Source organism: Silurus meridionalis, chromosome 27 (genome assembly GCF_014805685.1).
Source record: "Silurus meridionalis isolate SWU-2019-XX chromosome 27, ASM1480568v1, whole genome shotgun sequence".
Classification (NCBI taxonomy): domain Eukaryota; kingdom Metazoa; phylum Chordata; class Actinopteri; order Siluriformes; family Siluridae; genus Silurus; species Silurus meridionalis.
Window position 1 is genome coordinate 15,826,565 of NC_060910.1, and position 14,304 is coordinate 15,840,868.

Here is a 14,304-nt window from a genome sequence, read left to right on the forward strand (position 1 = left end):
TTTTTATTTAGAAGTGAATAAAAACTTAACTGGTCAAGCACTCAACGAGCCACCAATCAAGGTAGAACACGTGCTCTGTTCACTTAGCACTTATCCACTTAGCATGAGCATAAGGTTCAGCATCAGTTCAACAGCAAGCAGAACATATTGAGTAGAATAAAGAATAAAGACTTATTTGCTCGATTTTGTTTATAGTAGTTGAAATGAAGAACGTGTGGTTTATTTTCAAGTGCCTTGGCCTTGTACTATTCCTTTTTACAATAATTCTCCTTCCAATCTAAGTAAACATGTAGAGGTGTCAGTATTAATTGCGTGATCTAACAGTTGTATGTTGTTCAAATACACGTGATGTCAGTAGGCTAATCTGATTGGTAACACTGAAATGACAATCAATCGATGTTAACACTTTTTAGTGGAATATATTCAACCTTAACTTGTTACTTACATTACAAATAAACCTTAAACCAAAACTGCCTGCTCTCAAATCCTGTTATTTTATTTAGTAATTAAGGAAATAGTTTAGCTTCAAGGTTTCTTTAAGGTAGTGTTTGACTTATTAGCATCATTCTATTAAGAGATCGATGTGCTAAAAGTAACATTAGAGTCTGTTTACATAAACTGAGGGGATTAAAGCAAAAAACGTGACAAAAATTATAATAGAAACAATAAAAACATGTTGTTAATTATAAATTATAGTACTTTGGATAATCAAGTATATTTGAAGGCAAATACTTTTAGCACTTGTACTGGAGTCATATTTTAACTTAACTACATGGTTTGTGTTCTTCGTCCACCACTGGTCAAGCTCAAATATGAGGTAATCCTCAGACTGTGCATTGTTGTACAGCGTGAATACCAGAAGTAACAAAAAAAAAAAAAACCTGGCACGTTTTAACAAATTTAGTGACGTTTTAATGTGACTTCCTGTTATCACGTATGTTAGCAGCTAAAAAACAGCCTGACGCATTTTTGAAATGTTTTTTTTGCCAAGGGTTGTTTTCATTAAACATACAGCATATAAAGACATCATTATTTTGGTTCACATGCTTTTGCTCACTGACTAATCAGACTGCATTCACATGTGGTGTAGTTGGTGCTTTGCATGTTTTTTTCAAACAAAACCACAAACCATGATATTTTGACAGAACTGATCAGTTTCCTGCACTTCCCCCATGTTTAAAAAACATTTTCACACAAGTCATAACGTACCACTCTTTCAGTCTCGGGTGCATAACAAAAAAAGCAAAGGCAACCTGACCTCCGAGACTTGAGACGACAAAGAACATAATTAAAAGCAAAAAAAGGGAGAAATCAGGGAAATTTGTGTAATATATTGGTTTGGTGAAAGAAAAACACCACCTGAGGTAATTCATGTAGCTAACGCGTTTCACATGCGCGTGGTTTCAATTGTCCCTCGATTCATTTCACGCTTTCCTACCTCTGTCAGAGCGTTACCGCAGGAGACCTTTTCCACCCATGGTTTCCTGTGAAGGCACGTGGATTCGGTTAATCCGACTGCCCGTGCGCCTTATCTTAGTGTAGCTGAAACCTTACACTTGCTCTAAGCTTGCTAGATGTTTAGAAGTCACCCTTCCTTTTTTCGTTTTTCCACAGTCAGACCACTTTACAATCACCATATTTTTTCATTTCTGACTTTCAAACTTGCAAAATATACTTCTACGATAAACTAAAATACTTTGAGATCAATTATTTTCTCCCTCTGACAAAGTTTTCAAAATATGCATGAGGGAAAAGATATATCAGTTTGTTTTTTTATATATTCTAAATGTAAAATAGAGACAAACACATTAAAGAGCAAATATACCAGGTTGCCATGTAGGAAAATTTAAAACGCATAATTAAATTATCATTACAAGCCATGCACCAAAATTGTGAACGCTCCCTATTGTTATTTTGTCTATTCTTGTCCTGCCTAGGCTGTCAAAGGCAGCCCATAGACCTGAATAAAAAATCAAAATGGGGAAGACTGGGGAACAAATTCTGATCAAATCTGGGTAAAGTGCTGCCACTGCTGTAGCTCAAATTTCAGTCTAATTTGGGAATTGCGTTTATGGTTAGAGTGTTTGAACCGTGTGTCCAGGCATCCCTGTACTCTATGATTCCAACTGCTACGTAATTAGATTAGACAATTTACGACCAATCTTTATACAATTTGGCAACCTAGACGAAGTTTCCGTGGTACCAGTCGGCACAGCATTCAACCACACTGGATCCTGCGGTTACATTTGGACCAAACGAATTGTGCGCGTGCACACTCCAAAAAACTTGATTTCCTTTCTAAATGATATACTCTTAATGTCGATCTTTTCAGTGAAGGAAAAACACACCGTGTCTGACCTAATTACTGAAGTAGGACGCAATATTTCATGAAACGATGCCATCATATGTATAAGTCTAGCTCTTTACTCTTTTTCTGCGCATCTATAAAGATATCTTTGTCAGCAACTCACTCTCTCTTTCTCCCTTTCTCTTCAAAATCATTCTACCGTTTCCAGAGTCTGTTCAGCAGTGCAGCTTTCATATCAGATTAAATCAAATAAACTCTTAGCACAGTGTTTACATTAGATTTTACTGCCCCAGCAGCTTCTAACCATGTGTGTGTGTCTTTGCTCCCAGTGAATTTAGCTTATAGCCGGCCTTTCCTGATCAAATCTGTTCCACTTCACTCTACATCCCTGAATATCCTCTACTATACAATGTTAAACCCTTTCCTTTCTATCTACATAGCAAAATAAACATTCTGTGCTGTTTTTTCTATAAAATGCTCATTAAGCTCTTATAGAGGAGAAGGTTTCAGTGTATGGTCTCACATTAGCAGTTCTATTTTGCTACTTTTTCTCTCGAAATTCTTTGTTGTTGGCGTCATGCTGTCTTCGTTTCACTCGAGATGTCAAAATCTTCGTCATGATCGCTCTTTGACCTTGGTGGATTTCTGGTCCAGCCCTTTATTATTCTCTGCTCATGTTGCTAACCTGCTTGTCCGGGTCAATTTATTGTCAAAAGGACTATAAAATATTCTCTTCCCATACCCCACATTTGTTCGAGAGCTGGGGTGAGAGCGGAAGGTCAGACACAACCTTTCAACCAGAAGTCCATAGTCTTAACCATGGGATAATTGTAATTCGCTTTAGATACGGGTGTCTATCAAATGCCACAAATGTTAACCACTGGGCAACCACTTCCCATTTTAGTGTACAGTTTTAGTTCTTATGATTGCTGGTCCATATGTCCAGAGGTGGAAGGAAACTAGAGAACCTGTAGAAAACTAGTACTGTGAACATTGTTTAAACGTTAGCAAAAATATTTGTGGTGCTGGCAACTGAAAGGCAAAATCAATGTGCAACAAATCCAGATATCCTACGATTCTTGTCCATTATAGAATTATTACTGGAGTATTTGATTTTGATATTTGATTGGATGGTCTGATTTAACTTTAACTCATTAAACCACTGAAGCATTTTGGAAAAGCCAGAGCACAAGATCCATCACCCCTGTAGCAGTTTAGGGTTCAGGTCCTGGCTCAGGGCCCAAAGGTTTACGGAAGAATTGAATTATTTATTCAAGCCAGTGAGGTGCTTGTTCAATCTCTTATCATCTCAAGACTGAGCTATCACCATCAGACATCTGCAAGTGATCTACAATGCAGCTGCAATCCTTGTTTTCCATCTCCCCAGGTTCTTTCCGTTGCTGAGACGTCCTGTGGTGTTAAATCAAAGATGCTTGCACAGACCGCCTTAAAAACAGAGCATTCCCAGTTTTGCCTGCTCTGCCAGAGTTGCTGCTCTACCCAGGTCTCTAACTCATAAGTCACATAATCATCTTTTTAAAACACTTAGTACAGCTTGTTTGTTTGATTCATAAATCACACTGACACCCAGAAGTGGATGAGTTCTCCTCTGTGTCTGGTTCCCTTCAACGTTTCTTAAACAAAACCTTTTGCCAGCAGGCTAAATATAATTTATATATAAAAGCTTTATCTGGGTGATGGAAATCCAGTTTGAAGAAAACTACATTTAAATAATGGACAGTGGTGTGATCAGATGGTGCTTGAAAGAACCAGCATGGCTCAGTCCTAATCCTGGAATGGACTCACCTAAGTTGCTGGACACGGCGAAGGCATTTGGCGATTGAATGAAACGTAAGACGATATTACATTTGCTGTTGTATAACTCAATCGTCTGCGCTTCGGTGGCTTCGCAGATAGAAAAGTTTTTCACTCATGCTTTAATTATATTTGGCAGAACAGAACGATGGTCCCAAAATTAGCAGCTAAATGACTCCAGGCCGGAAGCCAGATGATTATCTGCCAGAACGTCAGCAATGTTCAGAGATTTGGCAGCACTGGCATGAACTGAGATAAAATTGCTGCTTGAAAAAATACGGTGTTGCTTCTAGTGGGTCCCATGGGAGCAAATTCATTAGAATTGACATAAAGCACCATTTTGTGGGCACCAACTTGTGATCCTGATATTAGTGTTGTGTCTGAGATCTGGCATAGCAAATGTATTTTTAACAAGATGTTGCAAATAAGAGTTATGTATTAAAGGATAAAAATTCTACTTTAACCTCCTAAACTCAAAATCAATTCAAACACCACTCATTGACCTGATATAAACCTTGGTCTGGTTGCTACATGCTTCCCAATGTCACCATGAATCCAAGCTTAAATGAAAGTTTGAATTAAATCCTTTTAGGTACGTATTTCAACTGGGATTGGGGGATGGTTTTAAAGCTTTGCTAATGTTTTTTAACCATAACCATCTCATTATCGAAAATACAAGTTGTGCATATTTTGGACCGAGCTGTCTTGTTGTCTTATTTATGATGAGGTAGAATTGGTGTGATTTGGTGTCAGCAAACCTAGCAAGTATCCAGCAAGACATCTGAATCTACCCACGTGCCACGCTGCAGTTTTAGTTCAAGATGTAGTAAACTAATGTGGCAACACTTGGGTTTTTTTTTTTTTTTTTTTTTTTTGCTCCGATGGGGAAGTCCTGCAGTGATTAAAGCTCTGTAGCAATCTTACAAGCAGCCTGCCTGAGAAGTTTCAGAATCTGAGCTGTAACTAGATTCAAATCTAAATTCAAATGCGTCGTCTGTGTTTCCGGAACCAGCGCGTACTTTTCAGTAAATGTACAGTAAAGAGCCAACCTTTATATCTGAAAACTAGCTGAATTGGCAATTTTTTTTATAAATTTTAAAGGAACCGTAGTTCTCCAATCTTTCTACAAAGTTATGCTAAATCGATTGTACCTATTTCCCAGGTCAACGTTTTGAAACTAAATGAGAGTTTATCTGGTTAAATCAAAGCAAAGAAATACATAAATAATAAGTTCCTTATGTCGTGTCATTTACTTGGGTTATATTATATTATATATTATTTCACAGGGAAACTGAAAGTTTTGGAACTAGGATTTAGAACCCCTTGCTGTTAGTTATAATGGAGAAGTGGAGCTTAAAAAAGGCTTTACATCTCGTTGCACACCACTGCTCCATTATAACTACAGTGTTTCTGCAGGTTTCACTAAGTCAAATTTTAGACATTTAAGTCCCCTTTAGGACAATTAAGAATGAGATTAAAACTTATATCACAACATTAGAAACAAACATGTTATCAACTAAACTTAACCGAACCCTAAATTCTTTTTATTTTTAAGACAAGTTTCGCTAAAGTTGCATTTCCACATAGCTAAAATATAAAATCCATTTTTTATGTCTGTGGTACAGTACAAGAGAGTTGTGCCAATAACAGAAAGCTGAATGACTGTTGCATGTGGGTCTCATTTGTAGTCGTAATACAGCGAAATATATTTGGATTAGCGAAAGAAAGAACTACAACCACATAGAAACTAACAAACAAAAAACATCTAAAGTGCTTGAATGAGCATTAGAGGTAGCGTTACATGGACATCAGAAAATGAAGACCTGTTGAAAATGATTTAAGGCTTTTTAAAGCCTAAAATTTAGATTAAACATTTTTTTTTTGACATTTTAGGAAACCTTAAAGGATTCTAAACAAGCTGAAACTGATTCCAAACAACTCCTAGTTCTGAGATTTTCCGTTTCCCTTCGCCATCCTGTATTTTATTACTATGCAAGTGTGCCAATGACCTCATCTGGTGCCCTTTCCCAATCAAGGATCTGACTGAACTGATCATGTATCACCATCGTGTTAGGTCGGACACTGTAAATACTATTACAAGTGATAATAATATTCACAAAAAGCAAGAAAACAATGACTTAAAACTTTAAGATAAACAACCAACAAAAGGAAAAAGCTTCCACCCCCACAGCCATCCTACTCGAGTTTATAAACGCAATGACTCTGAAAGCAAAGCGAAGGGATCAGCAGGAGCATCCCATTGTAATCTGTGTAATACTTCACAGTCCATTAAGTACCTCTGCCTTTATTCAGTCCAGAGAGAGAGAGAGAGAGAGGTAGGTTTTAAAAAAAAAAAGACTCTAATCTGCTAATCCATATCTCAATATCCCACGATTTCAGTGTATGCTGTCAGAAAGCTAAGTGAACTTAAACTTGAACCAGAAAGCTCATCCGAAACCCGTAGATGTGATGGAAGGATAACAAAAAGGTACCCGGATTTCTGGGCTTTCTAGTTTTTCCAAGAAGGTCTTCTGGAAATGTGTTTTTCAGCGATTGTCATTAATAATAGGTATTTAATAAGGACCGGCCGGAAGCCGTTGGTTTATTTTTTCTGTGAGTAGTTACATCTGCAAAATAAAGTACAGTGTTCAGTTTAATATATTATATTATATATTTTTTAATTAGTTTCTTTTGGTACAGGGAAGCCCAGAACCAAGAAATCTTTTTCTATCACATCGGGAACTGCATAAAAGGCTTTTAATATCCAATTGACCGCCAACATAATAAGAAATGAATCACAGAATAAAAATGCTGACTTTTCCTGAGCCTCATCTGTTCTGAGAATGTGAGACAGAAGATTCAGAAAGTAGGTCAACGAATCCAGTGTCCAATAAGAGACCTGAATCCCACCCATGTTCTGTGCCAACACGTGGTCAAATCTTTTGGTATATAAGAATTAGTAATCGTGTTACTAGTCTCGTTTTAGTTCTAGATCACTGCTCTAGTATTAGTAGAAACCTAATGAGTGGCAACACTTTGGGGTTTTCTGTTTTCTCAGAGGGGGAAGTCCTGCAGTGATAAAAGTTGTTGTACTAGCAGTGTATATGGGGAGTATTATTATGTAGCAATTCATTCAACTAGTTCTTGGAGTCAAATATGTTATGATACTAGGAACAGGAATTCAATGTGTTTCCAATTTTAAACCAACGATTTCTGTACTGTAACGTTAACAGATGCATTGTCAAAAGTACCTCAAGGGTCGTGCACATCGTTCAAGAAAGAGGAAGAAAAAAAAAAAAAAAAAAAGCCAACTCTTTCTTACTGGTGCTCAATTTGAGCTAATTATCTTCAATGGCCAGTGAATAGAAGCCAATCTGTCAGCCAGAGGTCAGCTGATGTCCTCAAGCTACCACAAAGAACAAAGACCGCCTTTGAGTCTAGGGTAAAGGAAAAAAAAGAACTGCTTCATGGTGAATCCATCCCGGTTTTCCAGATTTCCAGGTGACATGGTGTCAATAGAGAGCGCTGTATATACCATTGCCCAATCAAGCCCTTGCAGTACCCTGAGGGAGGACAAACATTTATTACAAAAAGAAGGCATTCAAGTGCGCATTTGGAAAAAAGTGTTCGCGTAGACGTGTCGAAACCTTCGGCTGTTTCCTTCTAGGCTGCTTTAGGGATTTTAAATTCTGAATGCACCACCAGAAATCTTTTTTTATTAAATCAGCAACCCAATGCCTTTCATTTCAGCATGTTCACTAATATAACAGGATATTAGTTCAGAAGTTAAAGTGAGAGGAATGATCAGGATACTAACATTTTAGCAGAGGGCAGGCCCAATGAAATCAAACCTTTCTGCAGATTTAGAACAATTTCAGTAATGCTTTTTGGCACTTATTTTTGTTGATAAATGCTAATATATCAGAAAAATTGTAAAGCATGTTCATGGACAACTTGATTTACGCTTGCAAGTCTCCATAAAAGGCAAAACTCACACAAGGGCTACTAAGTGGTGAAAGCCTTTTTAATCTAGAGGCAGTCTATTTTGAAATAGTGAAAGATTCTTATAAATAAAAGCTGTCAGCTATTATGGATGCACAAGCCAGTGCACTCTTAGTGCCGGTCCCAAGCCCGGGTAAATGGGGAGGGTTGCGTTAGGAAGGGCATCCAGCGTAAAAACGTGCCAAATCAAATATGCGGATCACAAATGAGAATTTCATACCGGATCGGTCGAGGCCCGGGTTAACAACGACCGTCACAGGTATCGTTAGCCGACAGGGTACCGGTGAAAATTGGGCTACTGTTGGCCGAAGGAGGAGAAGGAGAGGAAGAAGACGTCTACAGAGACGGCAGGGAAAGGAGCAGTGTAGGAGAGTGGAGGTTCGGGTTGGTACTTTAAATGTTGGTACTATGACGTGTAAAGGGAGAGAGGTAGCTGATATGATGGAGAGGAGAAAGGTAGATATGCTGTGTGTTCAGGAGACCAAGTGGAAAGGGAGTAAGGCCAGGAACATTGGAGGTGGATTTAAACTGTTTTATCATGGTGTGGATGGAAAGAGAAATGGTGTAGGGGTGATTCTGAAGGAAGAGTACAGTAAGAGTGTAGTGGAGGAGAAGAGAGTTTCTGATAGGGTGATGATCGTGAAGCTGGAAGTTGAAGGGATGAGGATAAATGTCATCAGTGCCTATGCTCCACAAGTTGGCTGTGAGATGGAGGAGAAGAAAAAATTCTGGAGTGAATTAGATGAAGTGGTGGATGGTGTACCTAGGAAAGAACGATAGGTGATTGGGGCAGACTTTAATGGGCATGTAGGTGAAGGGAACAGAGGTGATGAGGAGGTGATGGGTAGGTATGGTTTTAAGGAGAGGAATGTGGAAGGGCAGATGGTGGTAGATTTTGCTAAAAGGATGGAAATGGCAGTGGTGAACACGTATTTTAAGAAGAAGGAGGATCATAGGGTGACCTATAGGAGTGAAGGAAGGCGCACACAGGTGGATTATGTGCTATGCAGGAGATGCAACCTGAAGGAGATTGGAGACTGTAAGGTGTTGGCAGGGGACAGTGTAGCTAGACAGCATCGGATGGTGGTCTGTAGGATGGTTTTGGAGGTGAAGAAGAAGAGGATGAGAGTGAAGACTGAAAGAAGAATAAGATGGTAGAAACTTAAGGAGGAAAAGTGTACTGTGAGGTTCAGGAAAGAGGTTAGACAGGGGCTCAGTGGTGTTGAAGAGGTGTTGGGTGATTGGGCAACTACTGCAGAAGTGATGAGGGAGGCAGCTAGAAAAGTACTTGGTGTGACATCTGGAAATAGAAAGCAAGACAAGGAGACGTGGTGGTGGAATGAGGAAGTGCAGGAGAGCATAAGGAGAAAGAGGTTGGCAAAAGAGAAGTGGGATAGACAGAGTGATGAGAAAAGTAGGCAGGAGTACAAGGAGATGCGGCAGCAGGTAAAAAGGGATGTGGCGAAAGACCGAGTACATGCGTGTGAAAGAGAGGGAGGGCAGTGGAGTGATGCGGTTGCAGGGAGAAGAGCTGGAAAAGGTGGAGGAGTTCAGGTACCTGGGGTCAACAGTGCAAAGTAATGGAGAGTGTGTTAGAGAAATAAAGAAAAGAGTGCAGGCAGGGTGGAGTGGAGAGTATATATATATATATAAATAAAAAAACGGTGTAATTCATCTAGTATACAGAAGAAAGTAGATTTTTGAGGATACAGCTGTCGGCCATTTTCTTCTTTATGGACCTACCTGATTCGTCATAACATGACTTAAAAAACATAAACAGAGTTCACGTTTAAGTCTCCATCAGTAAACAGTTGGAACAATGATGGAACTGTAATTAATGGACATTCAGATTGGGGTCACCCAGATGAGGATGGGTTCCCTTTTGAGTCTGGGTTTCTCTCAATGATTCTTCCTCATACCATCTTGGGGAGTTTTGTCTCACCACTGTCGCCATGTTAACTCATCAGTGATAAATGTACAAGAAATATATACGATAGGAGTCCCTATTTAAAAGACTGCAAGGAATTCAATGTTCTGTGTGAACTCAAAACATCATTTCCTAAACGTTACATTTGAGGGAATTGTGGAACGGTTCCAACAAAAACCTACCAACTCCTACAGGAAGGGTTTGGTGCTTCCATGCTACATTTCCTGGTCCACCTCTTCTTCTTCTTCTTCTTTCGGCTGCTCCCATTAGGGGTCACCACAGCGGATCATCCGTCTCCATACCACCCTGTCCTCTACATCTGCCTCTTTCACACCAACTACCTGCATGTCTTCCCTCACCATATCCATTAACCTCCTCCTTGGCCTTCTTTTTTTCCTCCTACCTGGTGGCTCCATCCTCAGCATTCTTCTACCAATATAATTCATGTCCCTCCTCTGCACATGTCCAAACCATCTCAATCTCGCCTCCCTCACCTTGTCACCAAAACATCCTACATGCGCTGTCCCTCTAATAAACTCATTTCTAATCTTGTCCATCCTCGTCACTCCCAACGAAAACCTTAACATCTTCAGCTCTGCCACCTCCAGCTCTACCTCATGTCTTTTACTCAATGGGGAACGAACCCCACGGAAATTGAGGTTGCATTGTGTGTGTGTGTGTGTGTGTGTGTGTGTATATATATATATATATATATATACACAGTGGAACCCGGTTATGTCGATGTCCTAGGGGGTCGCCAAAAAGCATCGATATAAACGTGCTTGAAATTTCTTTATGTACATGATGTGCGTTAATAAATGAAAATGTGCATGCACGTGTTTTTGGAGGGGTTTTTTACACAACATCGTTGCCGCGATTTGTTTGATGAAGGCATGCTATAAAAATACATACAGTACATGTTTATCTGTCAGGAATCCACCTGCCATGCCCCCTTCGGCCCCCTTCAGCGTGTCAGGTGCTTTCTCGGCCGAGTTCTTCTGCGGCTGCACCGAGATAACCGACGTTAAAATGTCAAATTTTTCCCCCCTTGTGCTCGAGATATCAGGGTTCGGCGACATAAAAGAATCGACATAACCGATAAAAAATGCTAATACAAAACAAAAATTTGGCGGTTCCACTTCAAAAATGTCGATTTAATAGGGTTGTCGAGATAACCGAGGTCGAGATAAGCGGGTTCCACTGTATATATATGTATGTATGTGTATATATATATATATATATATATATATATATATATATATATATATATATATATATATATATATATATATATATATATATATATATATATATATATATATTGTTCACTCTTCTGCATATAACAGCACCAAAATAATAATGTAATTTGAGACATAATGGCACGAGATCAACACAGAGGCGTAGGGTGCGTTTGAATCAAATGAGTCTGAAACCAGACCAGCACTGCGGGGACGCAGAGAACAATCATATTCAAATTCAAACTGCAGCAAACTTGCTCAGTGGGAAATCTTCCATTAGGCTTCATTTATAGATCTCAGAATCTCAAATCATCAGTGTGATGTGACCAAGTGCTTGAAATGGAAAACAAATAATAGACTAATTGTAAACTCCACAGTGTAATAATGCACATAAAATTCTAGTAATAGTTGATTTTAAGATTTTGAGCTAACACGTTCGCTCTTAGGAATGATCCACACATAGTTTGCAGCAAACACCCCTTGAAATACGATGTTTTATGGTAGCCATTATTTATTTGTATTTGTTCAATTACATAACATTCATTAATAGTTACTCTATAGTAATAGTTTCTCTCAATTCTCCCAAATCCTCAATCCTGAATATATTCCAAGACGGAAAATCATATCACCAATTACTCACGCTATTTAAACACCTTTATATGAAGGATACACCGTACAAGTCCTGTTGTTCCATGCGTTACTATAGCAACAGTACAGAGAACTTCTGACATTTTTAAAACTGCTTTTTGAGCCTTTTTTATTATCAAAATTTGTACACATTTGTAGTGCCAGAGAAAACCTTTTGGCACATTTGCTTTAATAAACATTTTTTTTACTATTTGTTCTGTTCTGATCAGGATGATGAGCATAAAATGCGCCAACATGAAAACAATATCTGTGATTGGATAAGCTTGGCTTAGAGTCCATTAAGATAATTGCAAACCATTTTCTTATGTAACTATTGTGACAGGCACATGTTAATGTATTCAGCTTTTTATTATGGCATCGTGTATTTTGTGTAAAAAAAAATAAAGATTGAAACGTTTAGGAACTTTAACGGCTCATAAAACATGAATGATGAGCGATGAATTAATAATAATTAATAATGCAGTGCTATAAACCCTGCTGAAAAAGCCCTGTTTATATTGATATAATGGAACCTCTATTGGTATATTGTATACAGTGTGGCTTGAATTTTTATATTCTGTCATTTGTAATACTCTAATAATACCTATAGTCTCTACTAGTAATATTTTATGTCTAGTGGATATCACAGACCAATAGAGAATAATTATTTTGTAGCTAAATAACGTGTAATGGTTTTAATGGATAACAGCTGATTGTGTTTAATGGCATTTGTAGTTGAAACCATTAGAATTTTTGAGGCGGTTTTCTTTTTTTTTTAGTAATGCCATGTGCTGAAACTCCATTCAGTTCCATTCATTTCCCTCTTTATCCAATTGTATCTCATGACCAGCTGTATATCCGATTCGTCATCAGGAGAGATGTGGACCTGGGAAACGAGATGATTTGTCAATAATTGGATTGGACAGAGATCAGTCGTCTCACTAGGATAGCAAAGAGTGTCCGAAAAAACCCCACATAGATTCCATATGGACAAATTGAATAAAAGGAAGATGATCAATACAGACATATTAGATAAAAGTAAAGGAGTGACTATTGAGAAATGGCACACACTCAATGGAATGAAAAACCTGGATGTAAAACCTGGAGACCAGAAGCAATATGTGAAGAGGTTTCACATTTCGCTGAGCTCAAGTTCATGTTTGGCTACCTGCAAATTCGTATCACATGAAGAAAACTGAGCGATAGAAGATCCACATGTCATGACCTTAACTCTTCTGAAAAATACAAGATGGAGGATTATAGTGGTTTCGCACCATCCTGTTTCATATACTGTAATACAGCTTTATAACATCCTGGTTTGTGTTAAAGAACACTGGTGCACATGGTATATTTAAACACTGGCTTGTGATGTCATAGCTGATGTAAAATTTGCAATGTTTTCCCACATTTTCCCACCAACACCAGGTTCAACAATAAAAGATTCCTGACTGGGCAGGTAATGGTATAGTGAACAGTAGGCATTCTGAGAGGTCCTAAAGCAATAACTTATCCCATATCATCTCACCTTATGGTACAATCGGCGATGAAATCTCCAACTGTCAACTGGACGTGCTCCAACATTCAACTGAGTGAGAAACGCGCACTGGCAGCGGGATTAGTTTGGCCAAAAACCGAACCGTCTTCCCTTGGCAAGCCTTACCCAAACACCACAGGCCACAGATTCGATTTGACCTCAAACGAAACACGTGTTTTCAGCGTCCTCATTCGATTTGCTGTAATGAAATAGCAGCCGAATGTTGCCATGTGAATGTTTTGAAACCCAGAACTTTCATCAAAGGTCTTTGTGTGTTGGACATTGCTTGAAAATTATACTCTACCCTACTTGCCTACCATTGACAAAAACACATTGATGGTGCCCTGTTGCGATTTGAAAATGAGTTTGGTAGACTGGAGGTGACTAGCAGGCTGAGATTTTACCACAAAACCATTAGCATATGTTGGATGGGTTAGATCAGTGTTAATGGCAAAAACAAATCATGTATAATAATGTACAGTATTATAAACTAGACAACTAATATGCTTATTTTATACAGGTGTGACAAGTAGGGTTGCCATGGTCATGGTTATTACCCCTAAATTGGCCTAATTTTGGAACCAGGTTGTAGATGGAACCTTGTCCATCACTCATGGGATTCGTTTAAATAAAGTAAATGGTGGTTTAATTGGAACTGCTATAACTAACAATGATATAACCAAAAAAAAAGCCAAATGCATATTGCAAATGAAAAATGTATATGCTTTAGATGCTTACTGTTAATTAACTGACAGTTCTTTGTGCTTCTTTTTGCTAGCAGTCCATTATTTTAGTCCCTCTTGCTTTCTTTTACCTCATAAAAACTGGTTTGACACATGAACTCTGAGGGCAA

General features: G+C 38.5%; 1 protein-coding gene across 2 annotated transcripts in view; it reads right to left on the reverse strand.

The window, feature by feature from the left end:
* Window positions 1–14,304, reverse strand: part of wscd2 (WSC domain containing 2) — a 65,305-nt gene that overhangs the window by 36,818 nt on the left and 14,183 nt on the right. The window contains exon 1 of one of the 2 annotated variants that reach the window (XM_046841231.1): window positions 1,439–1,556. The exons of the other annotated variant lie outside the window; for it this stretch is intronic. The gene's annotated coding sequence lies outside the window, so the exon portion shown is untranslated. Of the gene's footprint in view, window positions 1–1,438; window positions 1,557–14,304 lie in introns of those variants that run through there. 2 annotated transcript variants of the gene reach the window in all.